We start from the raw sequence: 13,096 nt of genomic DNA on the forward strand, positions 1-13,096 counted from the left end.
AAGCTCCAGGAAAGAGAGAGGGGCTGGAGATTGAGGTAATAATTGGTCATGCCTATGTGATGAAGCCTCCATAAAAATCCCTGAACTGCATAGTTCATAGAACTCCGGGCTGCTGAACACGTGGGGGTACTGGGAGGATAGCTCATTCAGAGAGGGCATGGGAGCTCTGCGCCCCTCCCACGTATCTTGCCCTATGCATCACTTCCATCTTGCTGTCCATCTGTATCCTTTCTAATATACTTTGTAATAAACTGGTAAATGGAAGTAATCTGTTTCCTTGAGTTCTATGAACCATTCTACCAAATTAATCAAACTCAAGGAGGGGGTTGTGGGAACTCCCAGTTTATAGATGGTTGTTCAGAAATTGTGGAGGCCTAGATTTGTGATTGGCATTTCCAGTTGGGGGTAGTTTTGTCGAAGTGAGCCCTTAACCTGTGCGATGTGATGCTATTTCTAGGTAGGTAGTGTGAGAATTGAGTTAAATTGTAGGATGTCCAGTTGGTGTCTGTTGGAGAATTGCTTGGTGTGTGGAGAAGCCCACTCCCCAACATTTTGGTAGCCAAAAGTGTGAGAGTGTCAACTTTGTAAGAGAAGAAAAAGTATTTGTGTTTCCCTTATCTTATACTTATTAAGCACTTGCGGATAATTTACTAGTAAAATTTCAGGCTTCATACAATTTTATTTGTAATATTTATCTCATAAATATGGTTTTATGCCAAAAATATATTTATTTAAATTTTGAATTTTCTTATGTTTTGTGGCATTTTATTATTTAATATTTCCAGCACTTATGCTGTGATTTCCTTATAAAATTGGAATTTATTTTAGTGTAGGAATGTCTCTGTCTCCACTAGAATATGGGGCCCAAGAGGACAAGAATTCTTGTCTTTTAGTTTACTGGTCTGTCTGCAGGGTATAGAACTGTGTCTGAGATATGACAGATGATAACTAAATACTTTTGAATGAACAAAAGAATACATAAATAAATAAAAGAACAGAATAGATTCATAAATATATCTTGATTTGAATTATTTTCCTGTCGTTTTAATCCAAATCTTCTTTACCACATTGTATTTTTTCTCTGTAATTTAGTGACTCCAATTTTTTTTTTTTTTTTTTTTTTTTGAGACGGAGTCTCACTCTGTCGCCCAGGCAGGAGTGCAGTGGCACAATCTCGGCTCACTGCAGCCCCGCCTCCTGGGTTCAAGCAATTCTCCTGCCTCAGCCTCCTGAGTAGCTGGGAGTACAGGCACACGCCACCACGCCCAGCTAATTTTTGTATTTTTAGTAGACACGGGGTTTCACCATATTGGCTAGGCTGGAGTGACTCCATTTTTTAAAAACACAATGTAATATAAATTTATTGTAAGATAGTAACTTTCACATATACAAGTTTCAGTCATTCAGCATGTAGGAGAAAATGTCCTTTTTATCTTCTTTTAGCTAACAGACATCCTGAAGACAACAAACATCTTATATGAGTCTCCAAACAAGAGGTAGGCAAGTTAAGATTAGTCTGAAAAATAAAATGCAGCATTCGTAAGAAACAGTTTTCTTTAGAATATGGCATACGAAATTTAAAAGGAAGGCATAAAATATAGTATAACAATAATAGAACAAGAGACCTTAAAATGAATTTCTTAAAGACAATGACTATCTGTACCAGTGAAGTGCTAATCATATGCTACATTTCAAGGCATTGCTAAGATAGCATTTAACCACATCCACAAATTAATTCTTGCCATTAGAGTATTAACATTTCACAAAATGTTTTTCTCCCATCTAAATTCTGGGAAGAGCAATTGGGAAAAAAGCCACTTAATTGTCTCAGGGAAATCTAGCTGCTGTGAGCTGTATGTTGGCTCTGGGGATATGGATCAGGACTTCTGTAAATGAGGATAATGGATAGAGAAACAAATCTGCAGTGATGGGAGAGATGGGCCCTGAAACTCCCAAGTCAACTGTGCTTTGGAGAAACACTCACATGCTACCATGTGTTTCTTTGTTCTCCAAGAACATCCATTCTCTTCATCACTCACAAGCACACATTTAGTTTTGTCTCATAACTGGGAGAGTGAATAAATATAGAATACAAAATATATTCTTACTGAGATACCAAACAGGTATATTCATACTCCTCCTCTCCTTTATTTGTTGATTTTCTTTCTTAAAAGAATCTTATAAGATTAGACACATTTTAGACAAGTCACAAACATTACTATGTTAGTTTAATACAAATGCATGTTTATAATAGCAATGATGACATAGGAGCAGGGATCAGGAGTCCACACCACTGCCACAGAAACCTTTGTGATGGTTGCAGATCTTTGTGATTATCTCCAGAACAGCGATATGTCTTCATGCCAGGTCAGACTCTGGCTAAAGGCCAGGTTAGCAACATGCTCTTTTATTCATAATGAGCTCTAGCTTGCGTGAACTGGAACCAAGCGCAACGCTTTTGATCCTGACCTCTAGAGACCTCAGATTCCAGAAACGGTGTCTAACTGGCTTTTTCAAATCAGGAGAGAGCACTGTGCATTTAAAGAAGAAAAAGAAATCATCAAAAAGCCTGGAAATAGTCAACTAGTTAAACAGATTATAGTTCAGTTATGTGATAGATTATTTGGTAACTGCTGAAAAAAATCAGCAGTTAAATATATTTAGGTATTTAGGTTAAAGATATTTAGGGGCATGGAAAAATGATCACTTTAATATATTACGGGACAAAAACAAGATTCCAAGGTTTTGAATCTGATATATGCAGTATGATGTCATTTGAGTAAAGTAAGTTCCCATATGTTTTCATGCATAGAAAAGTAAGTAAATAGATAAAGTTGAAGAAAACATTTTAAAATGGTGATATTCCTGATTATAGGGGATTTTTTTTTTTTTTTTACAGAATCTCACTCTGTCTCCCAGGCTGGAGTGTAGTGTCGCGATCTCATGATCTCGGCTCACCGTAACCCCCACCTTCTGGGTTCAGGCGATTCTCCTGCCTCAGCCTCCCGAGTACCTGGGACTACAGACACGCACCCTCATGCCCAGCTAATTTCTGTGTTTTTGTAGAGACGGGGTTTTGCCATGTTGGCCAGGCTGGTCTCAAACTTCTGACCTCAGGTGATCCACCCGCCTCGGCCTCCCAAACTTTTAACGGACATTTTTATTGGCTTTTGTGTGTCAAAAATCATTCAATCTCTCTCTTTGTATATATACTTGTGTGTGTGTGTGTGTGTGTTTGGCCTGTGGTGCCGAAGCGAAACAACTGGGCACCACTGCCTAGCCGAGTGAACTAGTAAAATTAACCATCACACTTTTTAAGCATTCATTTTTACATTCTTTTTTTTTTAGTAATAAGAACATTTTTCAGTTTTTCCTGTTCAGTTCATATACATTTCATGTACATTTTCACTTTCCTAGCAATGGTTACAAATCAGGTGAACTGAGATGACTTAGATGACCTTAGCAGATGAATATTAGAATTTTTACTTAGAGGCCGGGCGCAGTGGCTCACGCCTGTAATCCCAACACTTTGGGAGGCCAAGGCGGGTGAATCACCTGAGGTCAGGAGTTCGAGACTCTGTCTCTACTAAAAATATAAAAATTAGCCAGTGTGGTGGCAGGTGCCTGTAATCCCAGCTACTCAGAAGGCTGAGGCAGGAGAATCACTTGAACTGGGGAGGCGGAGGTTGCAGTGAGCCAAGATTGCACCATTGCACTCCAGCCAAGGGACCAGAGCGTGACTTCATTTAAAAAAAAAAAAAATTTTTTTTGCTTAGAATGCTAGGATAGAACTTCTGTCTCCATTGTAGTCTAGGGGGTGCAGATGGGAAACCTGGAACCGATACCATGAAAGAAGCTTGTCTCAAGAAGACTGACACTATGGGAGACACAGCAGGGAGACGGAAAGAAACTGCTGTTGTGATAGCCATTAGTTCCTGAATTAAATCAACTCTAACCTCTGTCCTTCCTCTGGATTTTCAGGGATATGCATTTTTATTACATAATCAAGCTTTTCTGTTACCTGCAACCATGTTTCAGCTAATACTCAATATTTTTCAGATTTTTAACAAATATACATTACTTTTATGCTAACAAAGTAATTATTATATTCATCGATTCTAAGACAAACTTTTTTTTACCTTTTAAAATCTTTGAAATTGGCATGTATTAAACAATCCATGGTATGTCATAATTTAATAGAACTTTCATTCATGGGATACATTAAAAAGTAATGTTGCGAGGCACAGAAAGATAAATATTACATGTTCTCACTCATATAGAAGAAAAAAAGTGGATCTCATGAAGATAGAGAGTAGACTGGTGGTTACCAGAGACCAGGAAGAGTAGGGGAGAGGAGGAAATGAAAAGAAGTTGATTCATGGGTACAAATATATAGTTTGATAGATTAAGACCTAGTGTTTGATAGATCAGTAGGGTGACTATACCTTACAATAATCTATTGTATATTTCAAGATAGTTGAAAGAGAATAATTTGAATTTTTCTAGCATAGAGAAAAGACAAATATTTAAGATGATGGACATTCCAATTACACTGATTTGCTCTTTACAAATTATATGAATGTATTATCACATTCTCTAAAACTATATATATCTATTATGTGTAATAATAATACATTGATTGTCATATTCAATGATGCTTTAGACTTGATGAAAAACAATGTTTTAGACTTGATCAAAGTATTTTTTAAGAAAGATGGAATGCCAATGCCCAGGACACCTGGAAGGATATGGCATATACTACTGGCACCATATAGCGACCTGAATGACCCTACATTTCTAGATTGGTCCAAGAAGAAATCAGAAGTTTAGAACTTGGCTTTGCTGTACTGCTAAGACTAATATAAGCTAGGCTGATATAGAAGACTTTATTATTGCTATTAAAATGAGGGCAAATGTTTTCCTTTCAAAAACTGTAGATCACTGTTTGAAATAGCTTAGCAGTAAATGATTTTTAATATCTGTTTCCTTTTTCGAGTACTCTATTGTTTTATATGACTTTTTGTTTCAAATGGCTTCAAAATCAACTTCCTCAGTCATGGCATTTCAAGATCTTGCATATATGAGCATTAAATAGTAAAATCATATCATGCACATGTACGTATGGTATTAAAACACCTTTCAATCTATTATATAATTTGATTCTGTAACATTTTTGTGAGTTAGGCATGATACTATGATCCCCTTAGTATTCAAGAGACTTTCTGTCACAGAGTAGTCGGTGTAGAGACAGGACTTCCAATGGACTGGAAAGAAAGGACTGATAAATGAAGTTTTATTGCGTGAAGTTATGACCTGTGTCATTAGCAAAGATAGAATACAATTTTAAAGTTTTTGAACCCTGGTTCAAGGTTATAGTTATCAATTCGTGACTATCTTTCTGTTCACATACATATTCTGCCATTAAAATGTCATTGGAGAATGGAGGCCATTGTGATTCACTAATTTTTAAAAGACCTTATTTATTTTGTGATAACTCAGTGTTATGCTGTAAATACTCAACAATAAACTATTTCAGGAACTAAAATCTTAAATGCTACTATAATTTATTGGATTGATTTCAATTTTAAAATGGTTTGGAATATGTATCTTTGACCAGAATTGGTTAACTATGTCTATGATAGTTTTTTATATCATGATAAAAATGATATGAACAGTAACAGTGCACAAAAAATTACTTCTGAAATTCTATGAGCTATGAGTAATGTTAGCGCTGTGACAGAATCTATCAGTGTCTGTGGTAAAATTTATCAGTGGCAAATAGAATAAATCATATCCTCTGTTCCTTGATTAACACAGAATTGTATGTTAACACAGAATTCATTTTGAAATACGTTATATAATTTTAATATGTTAATTTAAGCAAAATGTTAATAATTTTCTCGTTTTTATTTAGTTTGATAATGGTCCTATGTTTCTGAGAGAGAAACTAAATGTTTGTTTATTCATTTAAGAAACACTTGTTAAATGGCTCTCCCTCATTTTTCTCACATTACCTGTTGAATTTTCTTCACAGTACTTGTAGCTATTAAAAATTATTATTTATTTGACTATTATTTTTTTCCCATGCTAAAAGTTAAATTCATGAAAGCAAAGAGATTTTCTTTCTTGATTACCAGTGTATTGCTAATGCCTAGAGTAGTGCCTGATATAGAGAAGGGGCTCAATATATTTTTTGTGATGGCTAAACAGTATGAATGAGAGAGAGACCTCTTGATATACTGGTGTCCTCCCAGCTGAGCCTAGCCTGCCAGTCATTCTCACCAAAGCACCAGACATGTAAACAGCCACCTTGGATGTTCTAATCCAATTGAGTCCAGAAAGGGTATACCCCTAGTCAATATCATGTGGAGCAGAAGAACCACCCAGTTGAGCCTAGTCAACTCACAGAATATGAGAGGTTATAAAATGGCTGCTATTTTAGGACGTTGAATTTTGGGGTGGTTTTTAAGCACATCAATAGGTAGCCACAATACTACTGGGTTTTTCTGACTTTTTTTTTTCTTTTGGAAGGTTTTGTTTGTTTGTTTGTTTGTTTGTTTAAGGAAAGGATCTTGGGATGCCAGGAAGTACAGGATGCTAGGAACTAAATCAGTTAATACATTAAAATATGTTGTTGTTTCAGGTCCATCTTTCTTTTAAATGTTTCTGTGTATTTTTCTGTTCATCCTATTTAACCACACTCACATGAGAAAGAGAAAATTTAAGACATTTTCCCTTTCAAAAGATATACAGTAACATTTTAAATATTAACTCAGAATTGGAATGTCATATTATAAATAATAGTGACTTATTTTTTCTTCTTTGTTCTTTTTTTTTTTTTTTTTTTTTTTTTTTTTTTGAGACGGAGTCTCGCTCTGTTGCCCAGGCTGCCAGGCTGGAGTGCAGTGGCTGGATCTCAGCTCACTGCAAGCTCTGCCTCCCAGGTTCACGCCATTCTCCTGCCTCAGCCTCCCGAGTAGCTGGGACTACAGGCGCCCGCCACCTCGCCCGGCTAGTTTTTTTTTGTATTTTTTAGTAGAGACGGGGTTTCACCGTGTTAGCCAGGATAGTCTCGATCTCCTGACCTCGTGATCCACCCGTCTCGGCCTCCCAAAGTGCTGGGATTACAGGCTTGAGCCACCGCGCCCGGCTTCTTCTTTGTTCTTAATGATTCACATCTTTCTCTTATTTTTTTTTAAACTAGATTAGGCAGGAATTACAGACAATGGACAAAAAATAATCATAAATTAGGAGATAGCTAGTAGTTAGAATGAATTCAGGGAAAAATCTCCGGTAACTACATCTTTTACATATACTTGCTATTGTAAGAACTCTACACATTTTGTGAATTACTGTCCCAAGTCATTCAGCTACACTTATTATATTTTGTTTTAATTATTTTCTACATCCTCCTCTTTATCAGGTAATGCATTTCTTGAATGCAGAGACTGCATCTTATTTTTCTCTTAGGCGTAGATTTTTTCTAGCATACTGCCTGGCTGCTACATAGTAGGTACTAAAGATGTGTTAGTTACATGGCTATGTGGGAAGAGATAAAGGAGGCTTTTATTTCCTTGGTGAAATAAGCGGGCTTATCTTCTGAAAGTTAAGAAGTAGGATCAGGTTGGGAGCTTGAAAGCATGACATGGGAATTTTTAAGTTTAAGCCACAGGATTTCCAGGTAGTACTGGGATTCCAGGTGAGTTTGGCAGCCATAGGGTTTGGGTTTTGGTTTGGGGTAGGATAGAAGAGGACTTCTCAACTGGCCGCTGCTTCCATTTTATGTAAAAGAGTGGCAGTGAACTAGAGAGATGGAATGTTTTGGTCTTTCAACTTTTGACTGATTAATGGCTTTGAAAAGTAATCAGCATTTTAAAAAGTAAACATTTTACTTGTTTTCTTTGAGAAGCCCATTTATGTAAATCAAATTCGACTATTACTATTCAGCACTACCTAGAAAAATAGGTAGTACTGAAATTTTTCTAGGTAGTACTGAATAGTAATAGTCGAATTTGATTTACATAAATGGGCTTTTTGTTTTATTTACTTGGGCAATGCCCTGTAACCTTATAGGAAGTTCATACAAAAAAAGAGTCCATCTAATAAGGTAAGAAAATGTTTTAGGAAAGTAATTAATGAAAAACAAAAGAAAAAAAATTCCCACATACACCTAACATTCTGAACATAAAGCTGTTTTGTTTATTTAGAGAAATTGGTACTTTTACCTCATGTAAGTGTGAAAATTCAGCTAGTCAGGGCAATAGAGAGAGAGAGAGCAAAAAAAAAAATATTATTTTTAAGTGGGAGAGGAAGAAGCAATGGAGGTACGAAGTGCCTTGCCTACTTTAAGGTGGGATGGTTGAGGTGTATAGAATGTCAGCATGGCTAAGTCTGTACCTGTACATCACATAGTTGCAGAATCCAATTGGAGGTCATCTTCATATTTCTGAAAGTTGTGGCCCTGACAGAAAAAATATGGAAATAATTCCAAAAAGAATCAGACAATGAATAGGTTAGTTGTAATCCAGACAGGGTGGTGAAGGGGTTGAAAAGGAAAACTATTGAGAAGAACTGGTAATTCAGGTACTTGTGGGCTGCTAGATTGGCCTATTTAAAGATACAAAGTCCATAGTGGTTATAAACACGGGCTCATTGTATCCCAACCTTAGGGTGAGTCTTTTGGTTGTTCTTGGGAGCAACTTTTGTTCATAGACTATTTGTACTGGTTTGATCTTTTAAAATTAATATTTGATTTACTAAAGTTGCAAAATTCAAACTTTAGTTCTTCCTTAAGCTTAAATTTAAACTTATAAATCTAATGATTCTGTTTAAAAAATTGGTATCATTTAAAAATTAATTTTAAGGAAGATGTATACATTTAATACATTTGATATTTTTGGAGTGATTAAATTATCACATCAAATAGCACTTTCTCAAGTATTTAAATTATTAAAATCTATTAAATTATATTTATAAACATGAAGAAGCTATAATATTTTTTATTCTAAATGTTGTCATATTGCTTATAAACCCATAATTCTTTTATGAATTTGCATTTAAAATCATAGGTCTAAATGAATCACCTGATTGCTCATTTAAAATTGGAATCACAAGATTCATTTAACGTATTCTTTGTTCTCTTATATACTCTTAATGCTAATTATGCATATGTATTTCTAACACTTAACACAATAATACTATATATTTGACTTACTTTTTCATCTGTCTCCTTTAATATACATTTTCCTGGGGAAATAATAAAGGAAAAAATTTCTACCCAGTAAATTGGGGCGACTCTACCAAGACCTCCTCAAATGGACAAGTTGCATATCTGCTGGTAATTTTGTTTGGGTTGTAGGGTATTTATTGTCCTGAGACACTGTCAAGGACCTGAGGGCAATGTGAACCCTCTGTATGGTGTCTTTAACAGGGCTATCACTGAGAAAAAGTATCATTTCACAACCCATGCTAGCCCCTAAGATTCAGTCTCTACAAAATCCAATTCTTCTCATAATTGCTTTACCAGTTGATAGAATTCAACTAATTTCTGTATCTCTTGATTCTACTCTGAATTCATTTCATAGTTTTCTTCCTTGATGGGGCCAAACTCTTATAAATATTTAGATGACATCTGATTGGGTTCTGCATAATCATCATGGCTTTGCCTTGTTCTTCAACTACAAAACTGAAGTCCTAGTAATGATGGATAAGACCATTTGATTTAGTTTGGGTGCCCCTGAAAGTAGGCCCTGAAAAAAGGACTGCAGCTTAAGTAGGATACAAAGTAAACACTGGGAAGTGGGACAGGAACAGAAGCCAGCCAATAAGAATTGTGTTGTCAAGCCAGTTATCACTGTGGGCTACTGGAATTTAATGCCAATGAGGGAACTCTGGGAACCAGTGTAGAACACATGTTTCAGAGTTATCTCATCCAAGAGGTGAGTGAGGTGAGGTATTTATGTACCAATTCCTGTCAGTCATGGGTTACATGCTGTTCCTGGAGGTCATTAATTTCCAGTACTTTCAACCTATGGCACAGAGGACAAAGTGCTTTCAGTGGGCAGAAAATGCTCTCAGGCAAAGACATATAGGAGCTGAATTGGTAGAAGCATGAACCTGCCTGTCATTTTCTTCCTTCAGAACTTCATTGTACTTTATGACAAACTAGTTTCGTAGTTCTTAATGACCATTTTCCCCAAGTCTCTCAAATACTAGAGATCTGCATTATCCAATACACCATCTTCTACCTGTATCAGATTCCAGTTAATAATAAGTGAGAATCTTAATAGTTGAGTTGCCACAGAATGCCTAATATTGGTACTCTTCCACTTATCACCAGTAATGGAGCCCTTGTTGCCATCTGGTTGGTGAATTGTTCAATTCTAGAATCCCATCCTGAAAATTTGCTTCTTAGGATATCTTCCCTTGCCAACTGACTTACTTTGGGCTATCACAGAAACATACGCTGCAAGAAAGATGGTAGAACAAAAAGTTTATTTGAGAGATGAAGCAAATATCAGTAAGAGAATTGGGAACTAAAACGAGGAGGGAAGGCAGCCGATAAAAAGTGCATTGTCTGGTTAGTTACCACTGTGGGCAACTGGAATTTAATCTCACTGGGGGATCTCTGGGACCTATGTAGAACGGATGCCTCAGTGCTATCCCCTGCCCCCCAGGAGTAAGGGATCTGGGGTATTTATTTAGTAACTTCCTTCCACATTGGTGGATGGCTCCTGCTAAGGGCCCCTGACACTTTTGACCTGTTGCAAAATGGCTATAAAAAGCCGTCAGGGAAGGAAATTGGGAGCTGGAAGCTCGGCCCACATACACAGAAGTGGTAAGGGTGAGAGGATATAAATGGGACACTCGCAGCCTTCCTTATACATTGTTGTTGAGGTTTTTGCTCCGGTTTGACAATAGATGTTTAGATAAAATGAGAATTAAAATTTCCAAAATTTTCAGTCTTTTAAATAACTACAAAGCATTTTCAGGATGTTAGTAAGTATGAATTTGTTGGGATAGGCAGATTCACTAAGCTGAGCTATTTAAGCTAAGTTATTTATTAAGCTAAGTTATTTATTTTTACCTCTGCTAATAAGACTCCCAGATGTAGATGTAAAGGAATAGAATAAAAATGTTTCTTGGATCACTAGAGGAAGGAAAGAGTATGAGTCATGTGTATAGAGACACACAGGAATTTGTTTAGAGAGAAATGAGCACTGCTGGGAATTAATGTGCCTATTTCAGGACAAGTAAATGAATTAGTATTAGGTGCTGGTACCCTTCTGGTAGCATAAGATAGTAACAATGAAAACAGAAATGTTTTATTTTTCTATTTTCCATGATGAAATTAAATGTTGTAGGTCTTTTGTTTGTTGAGGGAACACATTTAATAGAGATTTGAGAAAATTTTTACCAATAATATATGATCTAGGGCTGGTCTTGGGTTAATGTGATGACCATATTGAAACTTCTGGTTATCTAAAATTTTGTAAATCAGAGTCAACAGTAAGGAGTATGATATTGGTTGTCAATAAACTTCCTAAAACAAAATTTTATGCCAGAGCTATTTTCTAATTAGGCATATTTTCCAAAGAGATATTAAGGAGGCATATTTAATTGTGATAAGGTGTTCTGACTAAATAATAGAAGTTATCAGCATCTTTGTGTTTACAGGAAAAGCAGAATCGGTTCTTCTGACTTGCCACCATTACTTGCCAGTTTTTACTATCACACATCAAGCATTTTATTTTCCATTTACTGAAATCCATACTGTCATCCATATCCATTGTGTGAAAAACATTCTATTAGGCACTATGAATAATACAAAGTCAAGTTCCACAGTTGCTGTCTGTAGGTTGCTTATGACTCAGTACAAAAAAAAGGCCCCCGTCTCAGCTATTTCTCTTACAATGGTGACTTTTTTCCCTTTCCAAACTATATTTCATTTATTTTTTTAACTTTTATTTTACTTTCAGGGATACATATGAAGGTTGGTTCCTTAGATAAATTGCCTGTCGTGGGGTTTGGTATACATGTTATTTTGTCACCCGGGTAATAAGCATAGTACTCAATAGGTAGTTTTTTGATCCTTCTCCTCCTCCCACTCTCCATCCTCAAGCAGACCCCCGTGTCTATTGTTTTCTTCTTGTGTCCATGGGTACGCAATGTTTAGCTCCCATTTATAACTGAGAACATGCCGTGTTTGGTTTTCTGTTCCTGTATCAGTTAACTTAGGATAATGGCATCCAGCTTCATCAACGTTGCTGCCAAGGACATTATCTCATTCTTTTTATGACTGCATAGTGTTCCATGGTGTGTATGTACCACAGTTTCTTTATCCAGTCCACTATGTCCACTATTGATGGACATTTAAGTTGATTTCATGTCTTTGTCATTGTGAATAGTGCTGCGATGAACTCATTCTATGAGGCTAGCGTCATCCTGATACCACAACCTGGCAAAGACACAACAACAACAACAAAACTTCAGGCCAATATCCTTGATGAACATAGATGCAAAAATCCTCAACAAAATACTAGCAAACTGAATCCAGCAGCACATCAAAAAGCTAATCAACCATGATCAAGTAAGCTTTATCCCTGAGATGGAAGGTTAATTCAACATATGCAAATCAAATGTGATTCACCACATAAACAGAATTAAAAACAAAAACCACATGATCATCTTAGTAGATATAGAAAAAACTTTTGATAAAATCCAACATCCCTTCATGATAAAAACCCTAAAGAAACTGGTCATGGAAGGAACATACCTCAAAGTAATAGCTGTCTATGACAAACCCGCAGTCAACATCATACTGAATGGGCAAAAGCTGGAAGCATTCCCCTTGAGAACTGGTGCAAGACAAAATTGCCCACTTTCACCCCTCCTATTCAGCATAGTATTGGAAGTCTTGGCCAGAGAAATCAGGCAAGAGAAAGAAATAAAAGGCATCCAAATAGGAGGAGAGGAAGTCACATTATCTCTGTATGCAGATGATATGATTCTATACCTAGAAACTTCATAGTCTTTGCCCATAAGCTCCTAGGTCTAATAAACCACTTCTCTAATATTTCTGGATACAAAATCAATG

Source organism: Macaca mulatta, chromosome 18, assembly GCF_049350105.2.
Source record: "Macaca mulatta isolate MMU2019108-1 chromosome 18, T2T-MMU8v2.0, whole genome shotgun sequence".
NCBI lineage: Eukaryota > Metazoa > Chordata > Mammalia > Primates > Cercopithecidae > Macaca > Macaca mulatta.